Source organism: Rhinoderma darwinii, chromosome 2 (genome assembly GCF_050947455.1).
Source record: "Rhinoderma darwinii isolate aRhiDar2 chromosome 2, aRhiDar2.hap1, whole genome shotgun sequence".
NCBI classification, from domain to species: domain Eukaryota; kingdom Metazoa; phylum Chordata; class Amphibia; order Anura; family Rhinodermatidae; genus Rhinoderma; species Rhinoderma darwinii.
In genome coordinates, this window is record NC_134688.1 from 279,162,805 (window position 1) to 279,189,047 (window position 26,243).

Below are 26,243 nucleotides of genomic sequence, written 5' to 3' on the forward strand. Positions count from 1 at the left end.
GGCCACCTAAATAGACCCCATAAACTAATACAGACCCCAGACGTCAAACTAATACAGACCCCCTAAATACAGACCCAAGACCCCTTAAACTAACACAGACTCCTAAATATACAGACCCTAAACCCCTTAAACTGATACAGAACTCAGACATCATAAATACAGACCCCAGACCCCTTAAACTAATACAGACGCCAAACTGCCTAAATAAAGACCAGACCCCCTAAATACAGTCCCCAAACCAGACCCCCTAAATACAGTCCCCAAACCAGACCCCCTAAATACAGTCCCCAAACCAGACCCCCTAATTACAGTCCCCACACCAGACCCCCTAAATAAAGACCCCTTAAACAAATCCATCCCCTTATACTTGCATAGCAGCTCACCTCAGTCTTCTCTGTGGAGTCTTGCTGCTGCTGCTCATGGACCTACGGTCATGTGACCCAGGGGCGTAGCTAGGGTCGGCAGGAAGGGCATGTGCCCCGGGTGCAACTTAGAAGGGGGCACCAGCTCCACCTCCTCCTGCACTATAATTGTACTTGTGTCTATAGGACACAGGTACAATTAGAAGCAATGAATGGCCAGGTACGTTCAGTGCCCAGCTATTCAGCGCTTTTGTACCAGTGAAGCGACAGGTACCTTTTGTACCAGTGAAGCTTCTGTCGATGAAAGGCGCTGACTGACTGACAGGGAAAGTCATCCTGCCCAGCCAATCAGCGCCTTTCATAGACGCTTCGTTCAACCCCCAGGAGACCTTCGCAGAAGAGAGCAGGTCTCCATTGCTGCCGGCCGGTGTGGGAGCGGGATTAAGGTGAGTTTGAATTGTTTGTTATTTTAGTGTAATAAAAAAGTGTGTGACTTTATCTATGGGGGGGCTTTATCTGCAAGGGGGGCTTTATCTACAGGGGGAGTTTTATCTACGGGGGGGCTTTATCTATGGGGGGCTTTATCTAGGGGGCTTTATTTACCTAGGGGGCTTTATTTACAGGGGGGGCTTTATCTATGGGGGCTTTATCTACGGGAGGGCTTTATCTATAGGGGGGCTTTATCTACAGGGGGCTCTATCTACAGAGGGAGCTATATACTGGGGTGGGCTATCTATGGAGCACCATATACAGGGGTGGGCTGTATATACAGGGGGGCTATTTACAGGGGTGGGCTATCTATGGAGCACTATATACAGGGGTGGGCTATAGCTACGGGGGGGCTATATACAGGGGTGGGCTATCTATGGAGCACTATATACAGGGGTGGGCTATATCTATATGGGGCTATATACAGGGGTGGGCTATCTATGGAGCACTATATACAGGGGTGGGCTATATCTACAGGGGGCTATATACAGGGATGGGCTATCTGTGGAGCACTATAGGGGGAGCTATTTGTGGGACACTATATACAGGGGTGGGCTATATGGGGACACTATCTATGGGGGGCACAATCTACAAGGGGGCTCTATGGGGGCACTATCTACAGGGGGCTCTATGGCAGGCACTATCTACAGGGGGCACAGTGTGTGTGTGTGTGTGTGTGTGTGTGTGTGTGTGTGTGTGTGTGTGTGTGTGTGTGTGTGTGTGTGTGTGTGTGTGTGTGTGGGACACGGTGTATGGTGCTATTATAATTAGAGGTGCAGTGTATGGCGCTATTATATTTAGGGGCGTAGTGTGTGGTATAATGAGAACTTTATCTTTATTTATAGGTGTGTAGAAATGTTGGAAAAGTGAGAAGCTGAAGACATCTGAGCGGCAAACTGCAGAAATGGGCTGTGACCGGCAAAAGTCATCATAGAGGTCTGGATCGGATGGAGAAAAAGAACTAGAATCTGAGACGTCACCAGTGAGTCACTTAATGTAAATGTTTATTCTGCCTCTAATCAGCACTGTAGTCGCTCTATGATCTGCAGCGAGATGATTATGATATGATTTATTTTTTGTGAAACAGCATCTCCCAGCTTATCCTTATCATTGTTCGGGCCATGCTGGGAGCTGTAGTTTTACGCCGTACATACCTATACGGCAGGGGTTGCACTAAATTGAGTTGTATTTGTGCTGGTGCTGTATTTATGTACTGGGCTTGGTTCTGGTGTTGTGTATAGAATTATATTGCTTGTAAAATTGACAAATGTTTTTATGCTCGAGTTACATAAAAAGAAATGTGGAAAAGAAATGACACGTCATTGATTGGTAGAGAAAACAAACACGGCGAGGGGGAAGGAGATGTCGGGAAAGAGGTTCGGGGGGGGCGCCAAACTGAATCTTTGACCCTGGTGCTGGAGAACCTAGCTACGCCTTTGATGTGACCAGCAGGTCTACAAACAGTAGTAAGAACTTCAGAGATGAGGTCATGTGACCTTATGTCTAAAGGTCCTTTGCAGGACATATACAATGCCGTTTTGTCGCAGTTTTTGCAGCAATTCGTGGCAAAATCGCAGCAATAACACAACAAAACTACATTGTACTTTGGGTGGCCATGGGCACCCTGGGAGCCATTGTTAACATATGAACGGAAAATTTTCACCATCTGTGCAGTGCCTTGCCCATGAATTCATGAGAGTTCATTGGACTTCTGATCAAGGCTGACCAGGGTTGAATGTACACTGTGGTAATGGACTGTGCCAATATGCCACAGGTTTGGTCCAGGTGGATGAACTGTCTGATTACAGCCTTTGGTCTATACAGTTAAAACAAGCTACATAGTAACATTGGCAGGTTTCATAGTAGGGGAAGTATACTTTCTACTAGACATTGCCTCTAATTTCTCTGCTACATTCCCACATACACACATACACACACACATACAACACATACAATACACACACACACATACACATACAACACACACACAACACACACATACATACAATACACACACACACATACACATACAACACACACAACACACACATACAATACACACACACAACATACGCATAAGCAAGTTTCATAGAAAACCAATTAACTGTGCTATTTGGATTGAAGGAAAAAAACTAGAGTGCTTGTAGCAAGGTCATAAAACATGCAGAGAACATGCAAAAGTGAACAAAAAAAAGGAAGGTATGTGCCACAAATATTTTAGAATTGACACAAGATGAAATACTTAGATACCAAGACTCAAGCAGAAACTTCCTGATGCAGAACATATCCTTATCTCTATTATACAATCCTTTTAATACTACATAGACCCACTGTGATCAGCAAACAGTTGCCATCTGTTACAGAATCACACCTCCTCCAGCATATAAAAGGCCACCAATAGGACATTCATTGGCTCTGGGTATTCACACACTCCAAACAATAGAGGGCCTTTTAAGAACAATTCGCAAGATCCTGGGTTGGATGAAAGAGGAGTCTTGTTTGACTGTTGCTCATATACCCTGAAGACTGATTTTTATTGTGCTCCTTTGATTCTTATGGGGAGCTGTGGCTTTAGAGATGTTGTCCCTTTTCTATTGAAAAAGGACAGCTGACGTGTGCACTGCCAGATTTAGAAAAATGATAAGAAGTCTTTTGTGACCTACAAAAGGCACACAGACTCATCATGATGTTTTGTCTGCATTAAACTGGCCAATATATTTTATGGTCATCACAAGATCATTTCCAAATAACAGCCTCCAATAAACAAAAACCACTGATCGTAATGATGAGCGCTACTTTGCGCCCTCCTGATCAAAAACTGAAAATTCACTATGCTAATTCTACCATCACTGACAAATTCTCAAAAACATGTCACGATTACGACTGACGATTACAACTCAATAAAAAACTTTAAAACATGTCCAATAAATTGTTAGAACTATTCAATCGATTTCACTGATTGTTGTGGTACCATAGTTATAATCGTTTTCAATATTGGTCATGTGTAAGAAAATCATTACCTTGGCCAGCTTTAGCTATTCAACTTGTGAAATTGGCTAAATAGATTGAAAATCCTTTTTTGTCATACAAAGAGATGGTCTTTTTACATTGTATAAAGGAAGATTCAATACGTACTAGCTGGAATATATATTAGCTGCAGACAGCTGCTGAACTTGGTAACCGACAGACTTATGCTATCCAGTGTATTGGAACTGAGGAGCGAAAAAAGGCACATAGGGCAGCTGGCATGTATGAAGGAGATGGCTTCGAGAGAACGTGTGTAAGCGCAGCATCCTGCAGAGGTTCATAAGAGCAGCTGGTATGTTTCAGGAGGTATTAGTGTATGGGGGCAGCTGGTATGTGTATAACAAAAGGATACTATGCAAATTCATGCCAAGCAGAGCAGTAGCCCAAGATTTTTCATCAGTCGGTATACAAAGGCGTCATTGTCTTTAAACAGTGTAACCTGTGTTGTCACATGTACAGAACAAGAGCATCACTAAAGTGTGGACACAAAGAACGGTTTGTGATCTGATGACTTCTTATGAGGGCACACCAAGGTCACATGACCCAGAGGAAAGGAACTGGGAAATATAGCCAGCAGCTTTCTGATGCTCGCTGTTCCTTCAGGTCAGTCATTCTCAGACCACATCATATGTCCAAATATCTCTTTATGGTGAAGCACAGGAAAGCCGCATGGTTCAAGTCCACATAATAACTTGGTTCTTTACTTACACGCAACTTATTTTAAGATAAAATAAACTGTATATAGTGAAACCCTTGGAGATCAGTAGCGTAGCTAGCGGGGGGCAGGGGGGTGGTGGCCCCTGGGCCCACTGAGATGGTGGGGCCCACTGTAAATGCCCTCGGCCTGACCACCGCTCCCGCTGCCCCTGCCATGGCCACGCCACACAGGGTGGCCTGCTGCCTGTCTGAGGGGGCGGAGGCACAATTGAAAACAGCCGCCACCCCCTCCTGCACTAATTGAGCCTGCGTCTATAGGATGCAGATACAATTACATGCATAAGCGATGAATGGCCTAACAATGACGCTGATTGTCAAGTGGCAAGACACTCAGCCCTGTCAATCAGCAGCTTTCAACTAAGCTAGGCTACTGTTGTTGAAAGGCACTGATTGGCGGGGAAAGTCATTCTGTCCTGCCAATCAGCGCCCTTCAACGATGCAAACGTCGTTCAGCCCCAGCAGACTTGCTCAGAAGAAAGCAGAGCTGCATTGACACAGACGGTGTGGGGACGGGATCAAGGTGAGTATGTAAAGTTTGTTTTTTTCACTTAAAAGTGTGAGTGGCATTATCTATGGGGGAGCTATATGTGGGACACTCTACAGGAGGGCTATATGTAGGGGACGAACTACACAGGGGCTATATGTGGGGTACTATCTACAGGGGGGCTATATGTAGAGCACTATCTACAGGGGGGATATATGTGGGGCACTATCTACAGGGGGCTGTATGTGGGGCACTATCTACAGGGGGATCTATGGGGGCACTATCTACAGGGAGCACTGTGTGTGTGTGGGACACAGTGTATGGTGCTATTATAATCGAGGACACAGTGTATGCTACTATTATAATCAGGGACACAGTGTATGGTGCTATTATAGTTAGAGGTGCAGTGTATGGAGCTATTATATTTAGGTGTGTAGTGTGCGGCACCATTAGAATTTTATCTTCGTTTATAGGTGCAGAAATGCTTGAAAAGTGAGAAGCTGAAGACATCTGAGTGTCAAACTGCAGAAATTGGCTGTGGCCGGGAGAATTCATCATAGAGGTCTGGACCGGATGGAGAAGAAAAGAGAAAAAGAACAACTAGAATCTGAAAAGCATTCACCGGTGAGTCACTTGATGTAAATGTTTATTCTGTCTCTAATCAGTACTGTAGTCACTGTATGATCTGCAGCGAGATGATGGGTGGTATGATTTTTCATTTGTGAAAACGCAACTCCCAGCATACCCTAACCATTGTTCTTGTCATGCTGGGAGCAGTAGTTTTACGCCGTATAAACCCATACGGCAGGGGTAGCCTGGTTGGTATATACAGGGATGATGGGGTTTATACACAGGAATGATGGTTGATATATACAGGGATGATGGGTAGTCCAGACATCATCCCTGCATTAATCCCCATCATCCCTGTGTATACCAGCCATCATCCCCTTATATAACCCCCATCATCCCTGTTTATAACCCCCATCTTACCTGTATATACTAGCCAGGCTGGTATATACAGAGGTGATAGGGGTTATATACAGGGATGATGGCTGGTATATACCGGGATGATGGGAGTTATATACAGGGATGATGGCTGGTAAATTCAGGGATGATGGGGGTTATATACAGAGATGATGGGGGTTATATACAGGGATGATGGCTGGTATATAATTAGAATGCGCCTCTTCAGTTGTAAACATGCGTTAGGGGGGGGCCACTGGGTTGGTGCCCATTCAGATATGTTTTGCTCCCCCCTATGCTAAACCCTAGCTACACATCTGTTGTAGATGTAACCATCAAAACTTTGATCCACTCTGTACTTAGCGGTCTTAAGCCGTATTAAAGAGGCTCTGTCACCAGATTTTGCAACCCCTATCTGCTATTGCAGCAGATAGGCGCTGCAATGTAGATTACAGTAACGTTTTTATTTTTTAAAAACGAGCATTTTTGGCCAAGTTATGACCATTTTCGTATTTATGCAAATGAGGCTTGCAAAAGTACAACTGGGCGTGTTGAAAAGTAAAAGTACAACTGGGCGTGTATTATGTGTGTACATCGGGGCGTGTTTACTACTTTTACTAGCTGGGCTTTCTGATGAGAAGTATCATCCACTTCTCTTCAGAACGCCCAGCTTCTGGCAGTGCAGATCTGTGACGTCACTCACAGGTCCTGCATCGTGTCGGCACCAGAGGCTACAGTTGATTCTGCAGCAGCATCAGCATTTGCAGGTAAGTAGCTACATCGACTTACCTGCAAACGCCGAAGCTGCTGCAGAATCATCTGTAGCCTCTGGTGTCGATGTGTCCTCGCTCGTCTGACACGATGCAGGACCTGTGAGTGACGACACAGCGTGATCTCTGGAGAACACGGCTGTGTCTGCACTGCCAGAAGCTGGGCGTTGTGAAGAGAAGTGGATGACACTTCTATACACAACGCCCAGCTAGTAAAAGTAGTAAACACGCCCCGATGTACGCACATAATACACGCCCAGTTGTACTTTTACTTTTCAACACGCCCAGTTGTACTTTTGCAAGCCTCATTTGCATAAATACGAAAATGGTCCTAACTTGGCCAAAAATGCTCGTTTTTTTAAAAATAAAAACGTTACTGTAATCTACATTGCAGCGCCTATCTGCTGCAATAGCAGATAGGGGTTGCAAAATCTGGTGACAGAGCCTCTTTAAGGGTACTTATGCCATAGCACCGCATTTTCACGGCACTATGTCATAAGAATGGCATGGGTGTCCCGTACAGTCTAGAGCGGGTGCTGGGCTGTCTAAAGACAGATGGAGATTGGACTTCCGATCCTGTCTGTTGAACTCCTTAGATACCATGGTCAATAGAGACTACAGCATCTAAGTGGTTTCAGAGGGAGGGAGCTCCCTCCGTCACCCCATCGGCACCCACACGACACAATCGCAGGGTGTCGATGGTTTCCATTGCATCTGGAGTCCTAACAAAGGCATCCAGGTCTGCCAACAGTGTATGCCTAATAGAATGTTTTACCCTGACAGATAAAATACATAGCAATACAGAAGTATTGCAGTGTATTACAACAGCGATTAAATTATCACATAGTGAAGTCCCATAGTATACATCAATAAAAAAAAATATATATATATATATATATTTGTGTTTATGTTGTGCAAAAGTAGTAAAACATAAAATAAACTATAAAAATTTGCTATCACCGTATGCATAACGACTTGCAGAATAAAGCAATTATGTTATTTATACCAAACGGTAAATGGCATAAATTTAGGATGCAAAAAAGTATAGCAAAATCATTGGCCCCAATAAAAGTTAATCAATAAATAAGGGGCCTTAGGGGTGTGCGACCAGCAGGTGGAAGGGGGGGCTGCACTGGCTCCATTCCCCTGCTTGTTTCAGAAGGCGATTCAGCAGACGCCTTCCCCCCGGGCGCTCCTTCTCTCAGTGGCGTCGCTGCCGCTGTAGCAGCCATAGCGGTTGCTAGTGGCAACACTGGGCATGAGGACAGCTGTGCCGCCTGTCGGGATGGGCCCCCATGGCCAGCGACACCACTAGCAGCCGCTGCGGCTGCTACAGAGGTGGGAACGCCACTATAGCAGAGAAATGAGGTATCTTCCTGCTCTGAAATCTACTAGCGCCACTGTAGCTCCGTTAAGGAGAGGAATCCCCGGAATCCATGTATGGACAGTGACATCAGGGGCAACTCCTTAAGCGGAATCCCCATTCATAGCGTTTCCGACTCTGTGACCGTGGATTCCACTCCAGGAGAAGCCCTTGATGTCACTGTCTGCAAATACACAGACGACAGGGGCTCCTCCTGGACTGGAATCCCCGGTCACACTGTCGGCAACGCTGTAGACAGGGATTCCGATTCAGGAGTTGCCCCTGATGTCACTGTCCTTATATGGGGATTCCACAGGGGGATTCCGCTCCTTCAGGGAGCTACAGTGGCGCTATCTACAGGAAGGTGGGGTGCTATCTACAAGGGGGCTGTGTGGCACTACCTACAAGGGGGCTGTGTGGCACTACCTACAGGGGGCTGTGTGGCACTACCTACAAGGGGGCTGTGTGGCACTACCTACAAGGGGGCTGTGTGGCACTACCTACAGGGGGCTGTGTGGCACTACCTACAGGGGGCTGTGTGGCACTACCTACAAGGGGGAGGTGGGGCACTACCTACATAGGGGCTGTGTGGCCCTACCTGCAGGGGGCTGTGTGGCACTACCTACAGGGGGCTGTGTGGAACTACCTACAAGGGGCTGTGTTACACTATCTACAGGGGGCTGTGTGGCTCTACCTTCAAGGGGGCTGTGTGGCACTATCTACAGGGGGAATCTGTGAGTAGCGGGCTGATGTTCATTTTGGTGAGAGTATTATCTGACTTTAGTAAAGCATTCTACTACAAAATTAACACATCTAAATCACAAATTCTCAACATGGGGATTCCTTTGAAAACTGTTGCACGACTTAAAATGTTGTTCCCTTTTAAATGGGTGAAGGATGCCCTTCCTTATCTAGGGGTTAATTTAGCATTTCCGGTTTAAAAAATGTTTGACCAAAATTACCTCTCTCTTCACAAGAACATTAACGAGTTCCTACATAATTATAAACATCATGGCGTCTCTTGGCTAGGCAGAATTGCTACTATCAAAATGTTGACTCTCCCCAAGATACTCTAAATTTTTATGACTGTTCCCATATTTGTACCAAACGCTTTTATAGTTAAACTGAAATCTATCTTAATGAGATTCATATGGGGGAAAACCAAACCAAGAGTTAAAGCTGACATTCTTTATAGACCCGTGCGAGAGGGAGGATTAGGATGCCCTACTCTTATACAATATTATAGAGCGTCTATCCTCGACCAACTAAAATCGTTGTGGTCAATGGATGTTTCCAAACACTGGGTATCTATTGAGGCATCCGTACTGGGGAGGTCAACGTTGGCAATCTCCTTGTCTGCGTCTTCCTTATTTGGGGACCCTATGAAGTCCACTCATCCGATCATAGACTTATGGCACCACCTAGTTATTAAACACAGCTTGTTCTCTACGGACTATGGGAGATCCAGTATTGCAATGTTGATGGCTCTCATCCCGGATTTTGATATCTCCTCCTGGATGGCTAATGGCCTACTCACAATGTCTGAACTATGGGAAAATAGTATGATATTATCCTTTCAAAAATTGGCCCAATTGTACAATATCCACAAACATGACTTCTATAAACACCTACAAATAAGACATGCAATCTCTTCCATATCCTGGCCTCTTCCAACCTCAGAGTCGCTCCTAAGCAAGTGGTTATCATCTAAATCATCCTCCAGAGGTAACATATCCCACTGATATAAACTTTTATTAAGCTCCTTCCCAAACGACCTACATATCTATAAACATAAATGGGAACATGACCTGGATATCACTTTATCTGACAATCAATGGAACACTGCCTTTTTAGCTGTTTCATCAATTTCCAGATGTACTAATCACATTGAAACAGCTAGAAAACTCCTATATAGATGGTACCTTACCCCGGCAAAACTTTACAAATAATACAAAGAATCCAAGGAGTGCTGGAGATGTAACAACATTGGAACTATGATGCATATCTGGTGGGAATGTCCGTATGTCTTAGGCTGGGTTCACACGAGCACATTAACGTCCGTAATGGACGGACGTATTTCGGCCAGAAGTCCCGGACCGAACTCAGTGCAGGGAGCCGGGATCCTAGCATCATAGTTATGTACGATGCTAGGAGTCCCTGCCTCTCTGCAGGACAACTGTCCCGTACTGTAATCATGTTTTCAGTACGGGACAGTAGTTCCACGGAGAGGCAGGGACTCCTAGCATCGTACATAACTATGATGCTAGGAGCCCGGCTCCCTGCACTGAGTTCGGTCCGGGACTTCCGGCCGAAATACGTCCGTGCATTACGGACGTTAATGTGCTCGTGTGAACCCAGCCTTAGAGTTATGGAGGAAAATAGGGCGTTTTCTGTCACATATATGTGGATACCCAATTATTCTAGATGCCCCACTATGTCTTTTGGCGATCGATGCCGATAAATTTGATCGCACTCATAGAGGAGTTATCTTACATACTATTATAGTGACAAGATCCAAAATAGCAAAATATTGGAAATCTGATAAAATCCCGTCATTAGCAGAAATTATTCAGGGAATAAATGACAACTGTTGGTTTGAGTCCATGATCACCTCTTCTCTTAACAGGAAAAGAACATTTGATAATATGTGGGATGTCTGGACCTCAGGTCAATACTGTAATGTTATCCACTAATCTATGCATATTTATAAGCTTCTTAGATCTATGGTAGCTTGCAAATTGCCATCTATGTACCTTGGAATTATTTCCTTTTATACTGCTCTACCTTACACAATGCTTTGACAATGTTCTGATACCTATGTAAAGTTATTTATACTACGTTCTGTTAATTTTGTAAGCTTTGTTTCTGCTTACATGTATGTATGATTTGAAAAATGCAATAAAAACAAATGTGATTAAAAAAAACGCAAAAACAAAATGTCAAACAACGCTGTCAATTCAAAATCTACTTCAAAATTTCTGAAGGAATTCTGAGGCCGATTTTTTTTGCCTTACAAGAATCGCCAGTGACGTCACTGTCCATAAATGGACACAGACGACAGGGGCTCCTCCTGGAGTGGAATCACCGGTCACAGCGTCGGCAACGCTGTGGACGGGGATTCCGATTCAAGAGTTGCCCCTAATGTCACTATTCTTATATGGGGGGGTCTAACAGGGGGATTCCGATCCTTCAGGGAGCTACAGTGGTGCTATCTACAGTGATGGGGGGTGCTATCAACAAGGGGGCTGTGTGGCACTACCTACAAGGGGGCTGTGTGGCACTACCTACAAGGGGGCTGTTTGGAACTACCTACAAGGGGGCTGTGTGGCACTACCTACAAGGGGCAATGTGGCACTACCTACATGGGGCTGTGTGGCACTACCTACAAGGGGGCTGTGTGGCACTACCTACAGGGGGCTGTGTGGCACTACCTACAGGGGGCTGTGTGGCACTACCTACAATGGGGCTGTGTGGCACTACCTACAATGGGGCCGTGTGGCACTACCTGCAGGGGGCTGTATGGCACTACCTACAGGGGGCTGTGTGGCACTACCTACAAGGGGCTTTGTGGCACTATCTACAGGGCTAAACTGTGTGTGGCGGGCTGATGGTCATTTTAGTGAGAGTGGCGGGCAGATGGTCATTTTACTGTGAGTGGGGGGCTGATGGTCATTTTACTGTGAGTGGTGAGCTGATGGTCATTTTACTGTGAGTGGTGGACTGATGGTCATTTTACTGTGAGTGGGGGGCTGATGGTCATTTTACTGTGAGTGGTGGGCTGATGGCTATTTTACTGTAAGTGGGGGGCTGATAGTCTTCAAGTGGATTCCACCTCTGAGCTCCAATTGAAAATAATAGGAGGCAGAAAATACCTGCGGCGCTCGTTTGGTGCTTTTTTTGCCTGCGTCTTTTGCATTAGCTTCAACGGCTTAAAAAAAAACGCTAAAAAAAAATGTCAAACAACGCTGTCAATTCAAAATCGGCTTCAAAATTTCTGCAGGAATTTTGAGGCACATTTTTTTTGCCTTACAAGAATCACTGTGTGAACATACCCTACGAGTGTAGTTCTTGTTTTTAGCCGTTTTCTGTCTTTCTTGAAACTATTTTTGGTAGGGGTGCCCTGAGGAAATATTATTTTTCCAGTGGTGCCTCGAGTCCGAAAAGGTTGGGAAACTCTGTACTAAGCTACAGGATCACGCCGGCCTACACAAGGATCCCGTCGTGGAGCAGCTCAGTTCGTTGTGGGAACGGGGCCTGGGTGTATACAATTTTTTTTTTGGGGGGGCACTGTCTTCAAGCGGGAGGTGGGGGCTGTATAGCACTGTCTACCTGAGGGAGGTGGGGATTATGGCACTGTTTACAGGGAGGCTGTATGGCACAATCTACAGGGGGGCACTATCTACAAGGGGGGGTCTGTGTGTGGCAGCCACAGGAATGGGGCATTATACTGTGTTGGGGACACTAAGCGGATATTATACTGTGTAGGGATACTACAGGGGGCAAATTACTGTGTGTGTCACTTAGGGGGCATAATACTGTCTGGGCACAATTAGAGGTCCTTGAAGGGTTTATAATATATTATATTATTAAATATTATTATTATACTGTATGGGGGGCACTAAAGGGGCAATATACTAAGTGGGGGCACTATACTTATTTTATGGGGCATTTTTATTATGATGGGAGTGGGGCGCCAAAAGATAATATCACACGGGGCGCCATCTATCCCTGTGTCTATGAAAAAATAAGAAAGTTATGGCTTTTTAAATGTGATAATGAAAATTTAAAGAAATCGCTTGGTCATTGGGGCCCAAAATAGTTAAAAGTGTTAATATTAGGTCTGCAAGTTTGTAACATTATTAAGTTGTTCACATCGTCACATATTTTAGTGGACATAGATGTAAAGATAACTTGGCCAGTTTGACCAGTAATGTGTGCCAAAATTGTCATATTCAAAACTGGAAAATACTTTAAATGTCACTAGTCTTTATCTCTATGATTATAACATTTCAACAATCAACTGAGAATTTCCGATATAAGGCAATACAAAATTTCATGATACAGCTTGAATACATCTTAGCATGTATGTTGTGTTCAAACGAAAGTTTTGATGTCCATGTTAACCCCTTCCCTTTTTGGCCACTTTTGACCTTCCTGAAAGAGCCTCATTTTTCAAATCTGACATGTTTCACTTTATGTGGTAATAACTTTGGAATGCGTTTACCTATCCAAGCGATTCTGAGATTGTTTTCTCGTGACACATTGGACTTTATGTTACTGGCAAAATTTGCTCGATACGTTCAGTATTTAATTGTAAAAAATACCAAAATTTAGCGAAAAATGTAAAAAATTTGCATTTTTATCAATTTAAATGTATCTGCTTGTAAGACAGGCAGTTATACCACCCAAAATTGTAGCTAATTAACATCCCCATATGTCTACTTTAGATTGGCATCATTTTTTGAACATCCTTTTATTTTTCTAGGACGTTACAAGGCTTTGAACTTTAGAAGCAATTTCTCACATTCTCAAGAAAATTTCAAAAGGCTATTTTTACAGGGGCCAGTTCATTTGTGAAGTGGCTTTGAGGGCCTTATATATCAGAAACCCCGAATAAGTCACCCCATTTTAAAAACTTCACCCCTCAAAGTATTCAAAACAGCATTTAGAAAGTTTCTTAACCCTTTAGACGTTTCACAGGAATTAAAGCAAATTAGAGGTGAAATTTACAAATTTCATATTTTTTTTACAGAAATTAATTTTGAATCCATTTTTTTTTGCAACTCAATATTTATTGCCCAGGTTCTGCAGTTTTAGGAAATATCCCACATGTGTCCCTAGCGTGCTACTGGACTGAAGCACTGGCCTCGAAGAAAAGGAGCACCTAGTGGATTTTGGGGCCTTTTTTTTATTAGAATGTACTTTAGGCACCATGTCAGGTTTGAAGGGCTCTTGCGGTGCCAAAACAGGGGAAATCCCCCAAAAGTGACCCCATTTGGGAAACTACACACCTCAATGAAATTATCTAGGGGCATAATGAGCATTCTGCACAGGTTTTTTGCAGAAATTATTGGAAGTAGGTCGTGAAAATTAAAATATAATTTTTTTTCAAAGAAAATGTAGGTTTAGCGATTATTTCTCATTTCCACAAGGACTAAAGGAGAAAAAGCACCACAAAATTTGTAAAGTAATTTCTCCCAAGTAAACCCATTCCCCCTTGAGTGGTCATAAACGGCTGTTTGGACAAACGGCAGGGCTTAGAAGGGAAAGAGCGCCATTTGGCTATTGGAGCTCAAATTTAGCAGGAATGGTTTGCGGAGGCCATGTCACATTTACAAAGCCCTTGAGGGAACAAAACTGTGGAAAGCCCCCACAAGTGACCCCATTTTGGAAACTACATCCATTGAGGAAATTATCTAGTGGTATAGTGAGCGTTTTGACCCCACAGGTTTTTGCAGAAATTATTGGAAGTAGGCCCTGAAAATGAAAATCTACATTTTTTCAAAGAAAATGTAGTTTAGCTATTTTTTTCTCATTTCCACAAGGACTAAGGGTATGTTCACGCGGCCTATTTTCAGACATAATTTGGGCGTTTTACGCCTCGAATTACGCCTGAAAAGACGGCTCCATTATGGGTTTTACGATGTTCTGTTCAGACGAGCTGTAATTTTACGCGTCGCTGTCAAAAGACGGCGCATAAAAAGACGACCGCGTCAAAGAAGTGCGTGTCACTTCTTTGGACGTTTTTGGAGCCATTTTTCATTGACTCCATTGAAAAACAGCCCCAATTACGTCGGTAATGGACGCCGCGAAAAACGTCAGTACTTGCAAAAACATCTGAAATTCAGGAGCTGTTTTCGCCTGAAAACAGCTTCGTATTTTCAGACGTATTTTGCGTTTGCGTGTGAACATACCCTAAAGGAGAAAAAGCACCACAATATTTGTGAAGCAATTTCTCCTGAGTAAAACAATACCTCACATGTGTTCATAAATGCCTGTTTGGAAACATGGCAGGGCTTAGAAGGGAAAGAGCGCTATTTGGATTTTGGAGATCACATTTCGCAGGAATGATTTGCAGAGGCCATGTCGCATTTGCAAATCACATGAGGGGACAAAACAATGAAAACGCCCAAAAAGTGACTCCATTTAGGAAACTATACCCCTTGAGAAATTCATCTAGGGGTGTAGTGAGCATTTTGACCCCACAAGTATTTCATATAATTTATTAGAATTGGGCAGTAAAAATAAAAACAATCCCTTTTCTTCAATAAGACGTAGCTTTAGCTCAAAATTTTTCATTTTCTCAACAAATAAAGGAAAAAAAGAACCCCACATTTGTAAAGCAATTTCTCCAGAGTACGTCAATACCCCATATGTGGTCATAAATTGCTGTTTGGGCACACAGTAGGGCTCAGAAGGGAAGGAGTGCCATTTGGCTTTTGGAGTGCAGATTTTGCTGGATTGGTTTCTGGGCGCCTGTTGGACCAAAACAGTGGAAACCCCCCAGAAGTGACCACATTTTGGAAACTACACCCCTCAATGCATTCACCTAGGGGTTTAGTGAGCATGTTAACCCCGCAAGTGTTTTGTAGAAAGTAGTGTGAACTCGATATTGCAGAGTGAAAATGGGATTTTTTTTCCATAGATATGCCAATATGTGGTGCCCAGCTTGTGCCACCATAACAAGACAGCTCTCTAATTATTATGCTGTGTTTCCCAGTTTTAGAAACACCCTACATGTGGCCCTAATCTTTTGCCTGGACATTTGACAGAGCTCAGGAGTGAAAGAGTACCATGTAAAATTGAGGCCCAATTTGGCGATTTACAAAGTATTGGTTCACAATTGCAGGGCTCAGATGTGGAATAATAAAAGAAACCCCTGAGAAGTGACCCCCATTTTGGAAACCACAACCCTCAAGGCATTTATTAAGGGGTGTTGTGAGCATTTTCACCCCACAGGTCTTTTCCATAAATGAATGTGGTGCGGATGATGCAAATTAAAAATTTATTTTTTTCCCTAGATATGCCATATCAGTGGGAAACATGTTGTGCCCAGCTTGTGCCACTGAAGACACACACCCCAAAAATTGTTAAAAGGGTTTCCCGGGTATGGCGCTGCCATATATGTGGAAGTAAACTGCTGTTTGGGCATGCTGTAGGGTTCAGAGGGGAGGGAGCGCCATTTAGCTTTTGGAGGGCAGATTTTGTAATAATTTTGTTTGAATATTGCTGGTGTTTCCGTCTATAATGTGGTGGCATATGTAAGCTGGGCAGAGTATATCAGGGGCATAGTCAGGTGGTATAATAATGGGGTAAAAAAACAATAAAATAATTCATAGATGTGTGTTACGCTGTGCAGCAATCCTTTTTGCACAGGCCAGTGTCGCACTGATAAATGGTGTCCTTACTTATCCTTTCTTATCCACCTTTTGGTCCACAGTCCGCACCTTTGCAGTTTGGGGAATAGTGTTGTCCTGGTATAATAAGGGCGCCGTCGCTTCCAGCAGATATGTTTGGGCCCTACCCTTCCTGGTTCCCTAATTTTAGTGCCTTCATAAATCGCCTCTTGAAACAGAATAAATGTTCCCCTCGTGACGGCACAACTGCATATTTTTTATTTCCTCACTTATTGGAGCCTTAACTAATTTTATTTTTTCATAGATGTAGTGGTATGAGGGCTGTTTTTTTGCTGAACGAGCTGTAGTTATTATTGGTATCATTTTGGATTACATGCGACTTTTTGATCACCTTTTTATCCTATTTTTTGGGAGGCCAGGTAACCAAAAAACCGCAATTCTGGCATAGTTATTTTTTTATACAGCATTCACCATGCGTTATAAATTACCTTTATTCTGTGGGTCAGTATGATTCCGGCGATACCTAATTTATAGCACTTTTTTATGTTTTACAACTTTTTGCACAATAAAATTACTTTTGTAAAAAGAATATATTTTTTCTGTCGCCAAGTTGTGAGAACCATAACTTTTTTACTTTTTCGTCGACAGAGCTGTATGAGGGCTTGTTTTTTACGAGACAAGCTATAGTTTATATAGGTACCATTTTTGGATATATGTGACTTTTTGATCACTTTTTATTTCAATTTTTGGAAGGCAAAGTATGGTTTATTATTACTTTTCAATAATAAAGGACTTGATAAGTGAAAAGGGCGATTGTATTTTATTTTATTACTTGAAACTTTTACTGTTGCCATAGCAGCAGTCGCCAGTCCTGATTGCCTGTCAAGGCTGGCGATCTGCTAGCAACCGCTAAGATGCAGCGATCGCTTTCGATCGCTGCATCGAAGGAGTTAATGGCAGGGATGAGCTAGCTCCGGTTCCTGCCATTACAGGTGGATGTCAGCTGTAACATACAGCTGACATCCACCGCTGATGACGCCGGCTCAGCTCCTGAGCCGGCGCCATCTTGCCGGCTGCTACGGAAGCCGTTCAGGCTCTGCCTACGGGCGGGTCCTGAACGGCTTCCTTGCCAGGCGGATCGGAAGGCCAGTATTAGGCCTCCGGTTGCCATTGCAGCCACCGGAACCCCGGCAATTTCATTGCCGGGGTTCCAAAGAGCTGCAAACACCTTAAATGCAGCGATCGCGTTTGAGCTCTGCATTTAAGGGGTTAATGGCAGGGATCGAAGCTCATTTCGGTCCCCGCCATTACAGTCAGATGTCAGCTGTAAGACACTGCTGACATCCGGCGATGATGGCACCGATTCAGCTTCTGAGCCGGTGCCCAGCATTTGTCGTATGGATACGGCAAAATGCGGGAAGCTCTAGCTTTCCATGACATATCCATACGGCAAATGTGGGGAAGGGGTTAATATCCATCTAATCATGGGGAAATCTGTACGTTAACGGAGAAGACATGAAATGCTTTAAAAGGTGTTGTCCGGGTACAGACAAAAATTTTCTTACTAATGTCGCAGAATAGGTACATGATCGGTCGGGGTCCGTCACCCGGATCCTGTATCGATCAGCTGCTTCGGGTGCCTTGTCCGTGCCGGAAGATATAGCGGCCGAGCTGCAATTCTGCAATCAAGTGAATAGGAGCAAAGTTGCAGTACTGCATAACGGCCGCTATGCAGTTTACGGAGCCATCTGTTCCCGGCACTCTGGGCACTGAACACTGCATAACATCCGATGCCCACCAAAACAGCTGATCAATGCGGGGTCTGGATGTCAGACCACCAGCGATCATAAACTGATGAACTATACTGTAGATAGGTCATAAGTATGAAAACCCGTTCAGTGCCCGAACAACCCCTTTAACTTTCTAATATGTACTGTGTTAAAGGAATTGTGTGGTCTACAGAACCCCTTTATTGTTTTATTAGGGCATCTAGAGCTGAATAAAAGGAATCCCCTGATTGTAATCTATTTACATTCTCCTTGGAACAGCATCTTATCTCTGGGATCCCAACATCAGCTTGTCACCAGGGGATCCACAATTTGAAAAGAAGTTGACCATGCCCTTTAAAATGTAAATATACCCCCAGGATTAATTCTTAGAGACCAAATTTAAACAGTCTATATTAGGAAGAGCATGTGGTCTTTTATGTCTTGTTTAGATGAGGCAGATTTATTGCTGCAACAAAGTATAGCACAAGCCAAGTGAATGGGTTTAGTTCAGACACAGTAAAAAAAATGTTGGCGCAAATTTGTTACATATGTTACATGCGGCTATTGCGGTCCTTTCACAGCATTGCAAAAGGCGAAACCCACATTGAAAATCTTCTGCAAATCTGCGACATAATATAATAATGTAATAAGCAGAGATTTATCCTTTATAGAATTAAATTCTTTGTAAGACTAAACTGAACATGCATGCTTATGGGAGCATTGAGTGTGCCAACTGTAAATAGATCACACTACATTCGCTTTGAAAGCCAAGGTTTAGGATATGTTGCGTGGCTTCATAAATACGGTGCCAGAAAATTGGCACAATCATATTGCTAAATATGCTCCAATGTGCCTTTCTCTTGACAGCAGACATCAGAGGAATGTCTGGCATCCCCGATACACAGTAGTTTGTTGGTAGGTCCTGCCAACCATTTAGTGTAATGTAATGTCTATGGGTAGCATCAGTTTAGGTTTTTTTCCTAAAAAGTGCAGAACCCCCATTTAGGCTCCGCATTGTTCTTGGCTGGCTCCGCTTGAATGGAATGTGCTGATTCTCATGACTACAGGGACTTTCAGACACACAAAGCATTCATTCTATGAGAAAAGATAGATCAGCCGTAACTTTTCTTAAAATAAATTTGTGTACTTTTAGAGGTCATGCCACTACTATTATATAGTAGTGATTATTAGTAGTGATAGTATCAATTATTTATAAAATACCAGTATATTATTATGTTAAGACATATTCATCTATATCATTCTTCACCCCAGGAGAGCTTACATTTACTACTACAGTCACACACTGGGGTTAGTTTAGTCAGAAGCCTATTATAATGATTGTATGTGTTAGACAGCAGGAGAAAACTGGAAAAAAGGGATTCCATGCTTTGTGATGTAAACTCTGACTTCTACATATAATTTGTTTAAATGCACCTGCTCAGCAGAAAAGTGTCCACGGAAATGTATTTCAAATGGTCCCAATTACAGATAATAATATAATGGAGATGAGATAGGGAGGGGTTATAAGGAGCGGTCAGAGAATCAGGTGTAAGGAGTGTCACCAGATCAAACAAGAGCTGATAACCTGCACACATGATCTATCTCACCTTTACCCATCATGACTGATCACTTGTCACAAGCTGCTAAATCCGAAATGACCTTAGAACTTTGCTAATCTCTTGTTTTACAGTATGAAATTGTTGGAATGGCAGCAGAGACACTATCCATGATTAGAATGATTCTCACTACACACTTTAGGTATACATCTGTACAAAAGAAGCCTATGGAAACATATATACACTATACATTGGGGGGAGATTTATTAAGACTGTATTAATATAAAGACAGCTGGAGTAAGAAGCGCCTAAATTAAAAAGAGGTGCACCCATATTATTAAATTAGGTGCACCTCTGGCTTCCATACGCCTAAAAGAGAAATCTACGGCAGCTATGAGCAGGCCACGGCCCTTTCGCTATGTCCCGCTCACTTTTCAGTGAGATGCATCAAAAGTCTCAGTTTGTCGTGCAAATTGCGGAAAAAAAATTATGCTTTTGCAATATTTTCACGCCAGAAAAGTTAACAAATTCCCCCTATGTGTATTTTTTCTCATTCGTCTCATTGGGGAAAACAGACCGTGGGCATATGCTGTTGCCACTAGGAGGCGTGACACTAACAATAAAAAAGTTTTGGCCCCTGCTACAGGATATACTTCTCCTACAGACACTGAGCCAATTCAGTCTTAGGGTATGTTCACACGGCAACGCCAATTACGTCTGAAATTACGGAGATGGCTGTTTTCAGGCGAAAACAGCTCTTGAATTTCAGACATTTTGACAAGTGCACGCGTTTTTCGCGGCGTCTATTACGGACGTAATTGGAGCTGTTTTTCTATGGAGTCAATGAAAAACGGCTCCAATTACGTCCCAAGAAGTGACATGCACAGAACACCGTACGACCCATTGAATTCAATGGGCAAATGTTTGCCGACAGTTTGGAGCCGTTTTTTTGGGCGTAATTCCAGGCGTAAAACACCTGAATTATGTCTGTAAATAGAGTTTGTGAACATACCCTTAGTTTAGTGTCTGTAGGAGGCAGACACGACTGCTGCTCTATTTTTATGTTAGTTTATTTTTTTCTTCTGCTCTATTCTACCTGGGAAACAGAGGCGATGCTGTTTGCCTGCTTTCCCCTTTTTCAGGCGAGCGCTCAGTATCAACCTCACGGCTCCGTTGTCTGCCTGCCAAAATGAAGACAAGAGGGACAAGAGGGCAAGCTTCTTTGCTGTCCACCCGCCTTAGGGTATTATTACATGGCCCGATGTTGTACTGTGTAAACGAGTGCAGATCAACGAGAGAGCTTGTTGATCGGCGCTCATTTGCTCCTATCACACGGAGCAATGACTGGCTATGTATGGGGATGAGCGCTCGTTACTACTATCGCTCATCCCTATACATTTTCATCATGTCGGCATCCCCTCTCCCTGATTACACAGGGAGATGTGATGCCGACAACGATGATTTTAAATTCTGAATAAAAGAGCAAATCAGCCGATGAATGAGCGTTTGCTCGTTCATTGGCTGATCATTGCCCTTATTACACATTATCATTGCCGTTATTAAACGTTCATATGAACCCCCGTTTGCCCGATGATTGGCCCATGTAAGAGGTCCTTCAGGGTCCGACCAGCCCTCTCTGGACTCTCCATCCACATCCTACTCATGTGCCAGGCCTCAAAAATGGGTCAGATCTGCTCATTTTCATCTGTATCTCATATTTTGTCAGTTTCTCCACCCTCCCAGGGGAGTAGTCTGCTCTTTGCTCTGCTTGTAGGGAGATTTTGTCTGAAGGTTAAATTTCAGATTCCAATTGTCTTATAGTGTTGGCAGTCTTATGAAAGAGGTCCAGGACACCTTATAAATCGCTGATGTGGAACTGTCTCCCTCAACTAACACAGTCACCTTCCGTCATCCAAAACAGTCTCATAAGCCATTTCCCTCTCACTCAGAGTTTGAAGAGGTAGTATCCAAGAAATGGAAATGTTCGTTGATCGGCTTATTGTATCGCTTATGCAGCCGAAAAGATTATCGTGACATGCTGCCAACATAATAGAAATGTATGTGGACGAGCCATCGTAGAAATGAGGGCTCATCCTCATACATGGCTCCTTGTGAAAGGAGCATACAAGCACCGATCAACGATCTGGCTGTCTCGTTGATTAGCGTCCGTTTACACAGCCCACGTTGTGTACCAGCTATTATTTTATGTTTTCATTTTGTGTTGCATGTTCTTTTAAAGGCTAACTAAAAGTTCAACAAACTTCTGACTTGCCATGTCAGAAGTTTTGATTGGTGGGTGTCTGAGCACTGAGACCCGTACCAAACACTAAAACGAAGCGGCATAAGTGCTCGTGGGAGCGCTCAGCCGCTTCACTTCTGTTCGGCTTTTTCCGGAAATCAATGAAGCGGAGTCCGTACACGATACATTGATTTCCGGAGAAAGCCAAACAGAAATGAAGCAGCTCAGCACTCACACGAGCATTTCTGCTGCTTGTTTTAGCGATTGGTGGGGGTCTCAGTGCTCGGACTCCCACCAATCAAACCTTCTGACATGTCACTATGACATGTCAGAAGTTTGTTGAATGTTTAGTTACCCATTAAGGACACATTCTATGAATGTTGATCATCAATAGGGCACTACAAATAAAACATATACTTAAGTGACATGATCGTTCCTGTTAACAGTAAACACTCGCCTTACAATCTGGTTTTGCAAGTGTGATGTAAATGAAAGTTGGTGTGTGGCTGAGTTCAGCTTGGCAGGGATTCCGTTTGGCTAGTAAAGGGTATGATAAAAAAAACAAAAACACTTTTATAACTAGTGTATTTTCCTAGATAATATGGTAAATTATGGATATAATTTCATTTAAAAAAGGCTTGCGTTATAATTTTCAGACATAAGATTATTGTTGGTCAAACATTAGAAAACTTGAAGGGGACATGTAATAACAACATTTATGTATATTTTATTTGAACATATGTGGTATGTGTTTCACTGATAAAGGTTGTGATGGGCATCTAAGACTTATTCGTTATAAGTACTCATTTCCCCCATTAATATGTATGCTAAGATCTAGTCATAGACGTAAGATACTATGATATTAGATGACTATGTTTGTATCTAAAGCTGGACATATGCTAGAAATTTTAAACAGCCAAAGAGGCTGATATTCTGTCGAATGGCAGCGCATTTTCGTGACACCAACTAGTGTCACATACACCGACCGATGGCAGATATCTGTGGAACAGTTAGTCTATCATGTTGTATTTTTTCAGTCGTTTTGGGGAGCAGTCCTTGGAAAGTTGCTCATGCCAAATGACAGATCAGCATGCCCTCAAAAGAAGTCTAGACCAGGCTACAGATCAAGTCAGATATTGATTGGTGAGTTCCTTTTTTTAACTTATGGCATCATTGTTCAAAACAACCTTCACAGACCATACATGAACAAGTCGTTCAGAAAAAGGTCATCTGAAATCCGTAAGATTTAGATACTTTTACCACGGTTAAGGCAGGACAAATCAAAAGCATGCTCTAAAATAGCATCTATTAACTCATGACAGATCCTCTTTAAACATAAAGTAAAAATAAGCATGTGATATTTTGTATATTAAGGGTCAGTACACACAGCGGATTTTGCGAGGCGGGTCCCGCCGCAAAATCCGCTGCAGAATTATTCCTCCTCCCATTTACTTCAATGGTAGGTTCGGGCGGAATCCACCCGAAGATCGAGCAGCATGGTTCTTGTTCCCGCTAGCTAAAAAAAATCACCTAGCGGGAAAAAAAAGCGTTCGACTCCCATTGAAATGAATGGGAGGCAGAATCTTGTAGCAGAATCCACAGCGGTTTCCAGCGCAAAAATTCTGCCGTGTGAATAGGGCCTTACAGTCCACAATTCCAGTAATTTTCCCATTGGAAAACCAGAAATGTAGAAAGGACTGTGTCTGCATCTTAAGCTGGCCTTCCATGAGCCAAAAATTTGACTGTTAAAGGTGGTCCACAAAAATATTAGCCTAGTTTACAAACTCTGAGCACTGCTCACACTCTGTAATATAGTCTTTATTAAAATTTTGCTGCTGATAACGGCTACAGAATATGGGTTGTAGGAGGGAGCAGTAGTATAGACTTTAGTCTCGTCCGTGAGAGCAGCTGTAAGGACAAGCCTGCTTTCATAGTAACAAAGGCCCCATGCACACGACCGTGGTTTTTACCCGCAATTACGGATCCGTAATTGCGGATAAAATACTGACACATTAATTTCTAACGCCCACGGAAATCTTCCCGTATATTTAAGGGTGTGTGTCCGGGCCATAGAAATGAGCCGCAAAAAATAGGACATGTCCTATTTTTCGCATTTACGGACCGTGCTCCTATATTTATTACTGTGAGCACGGTCCGCAAATGCAGATGACACCCCGCGGCCGTCCATGCAGTATTTACTGACCGTAAATACTGCACGGTCGTGTGCATGGGGCCTAGAACCTTTTATTTTAATAATGGTATTCTGTCTCTGTCTAGACTAAATAATCCAAAAAATGAAAAAGTCCAGATAGTTAATTTGATTCAGAATCAGTGCATCATTTCATGTATAGTCTTATCCGAAAATACAGAAATAATCTGGGCCCTACTCAAAACAGCAGCTTGAGCCACTTTTCTCACGATTAGGCCTCATTTACACGAGCGTGTGCGTTTAGCGCACGCAAAAAAACGCAGCGTTTTGCGTGCGCAAAAGGCACTTGACAGCTCCGTGTGTCATCAGTGTATGATGCGCGGCTGCGTGATTTTCGCGCAGCCGCCATCATAGAGATGAGGCTAGTCGACTTCAGTCACTGTCCAGGGTGCTGAAAGAGTTAACTGATCGGCAGTAACTCTTTCAGCACGCTCGACAGTGAATTCCGATCACAATATACAGCAACCTGTGAATAATAAAAAGACGTTCATACTTACCAAGAACTTCCTGCTTCCTCCAGTCCGGTCTCCCGGCCGTTGCCTTGGTGACGCTTCCCTCTCTTGACATCCGGGCCCACCTCCCTGGATGACGCGGCAGTCCATGTGACCGCTGCAGCCTGTGATTGGCTGCAGCCTGTGCTTGGCCTGTGATTGGCTGCAGCTGTCACTTGGACTGAATCGTCATCCCGGGAGGTCAGACTGGAGGAAGAAGCCGGGAGTTATCGGTAAGTCAGAACTTCTTTTTTTTTTTTTACACGTTCATGTATATTGTGATCGGAAGTCACTGTCCAGGGTGCTGAACCAGTTTAACTCTTTCAGCACCCTGGACAGTGACTGTCTCCTGACGTCGCGTACCGGAACATTTTTTGCCGGGTTCGGTCAAAACTAGTTCGGCCGAACCCGGTGAAGTTCGGTTCGGACGGTTCGCTCATCTCTAAGACACTCCGTTTGGATGTTAGTAAACAGAAAAGCACGTGGTGCTTTTCTGTTTACATTCAGAGTTTGACAGCTCTTGCGCGAATCACGCAGTTCGCACGGAACTGCTTCCGTGCGACCTGCGTGGTTTTCACGAACCCATTGACTTCAATGGGTGCGTGATGCGCGAAAAACGCAGAAATTTAGAACATGTCGTGAGTTTTTTTCAGCGCACTCACGCTGAGCAAAACTCACGGACTGTCTGCATGCCCCCATAGACTTGTATAGGTCCGTGCGACCCGAGTGAAAAGCACGCGCGTCGCACGGACGTATATCACGTTCGTGTAAATGAGGCCTTAAAGTGTGATTTTAGCAAGGTTACATACAGATTAATTTCGCACATATTGCAGTGCGATATTAAAGTCCTAGTATTTATTCATTGGGTATAGCAAAACAGCATAGACATAATAACTGACATTTAAAAGATGTTTTAGAATAAAATGGTTGAGTCCCCCATTGAAATGCATGTTTGATATGGTGGCACATGTATGTTAAAACTATGGCGATTTGGAACTGACAACATCTGCATGGAATTTATATGATCGCTCTGTGTTCGTATAAGTTTACTTCAGGTACTCAGGTTTCCCTCCACACTCCAAAAACAAATTAATAGGCACATTGGGGGGAATTTTACTAAACTTTCTACGCCAGTTTTCTGGGGTGGAAATTACACAAAAGGTGGAAGAGAAAAGGAGCGGTGAGGTAAGTATGCTTATTTATTATTTTATGTCCGCTGGGGTGGGGTAAGTATGCTTATTTTTTATTTTATGTCCGCTGGGGTGGGGATGGATGGCGCACGTTTGTTGTCATTGCGCCTCACGGCCAATTGTAAGATTCAACACATTTATTAAGAGGCTTGCACCTCCTAATAAATCTGTTGCATCTTAACCCCTTCCCGACATTTGACATATCCATACGCCAAAGTCGGGTAGGGGAAGTATGGAGCGGGCTCACGGAGTGAACC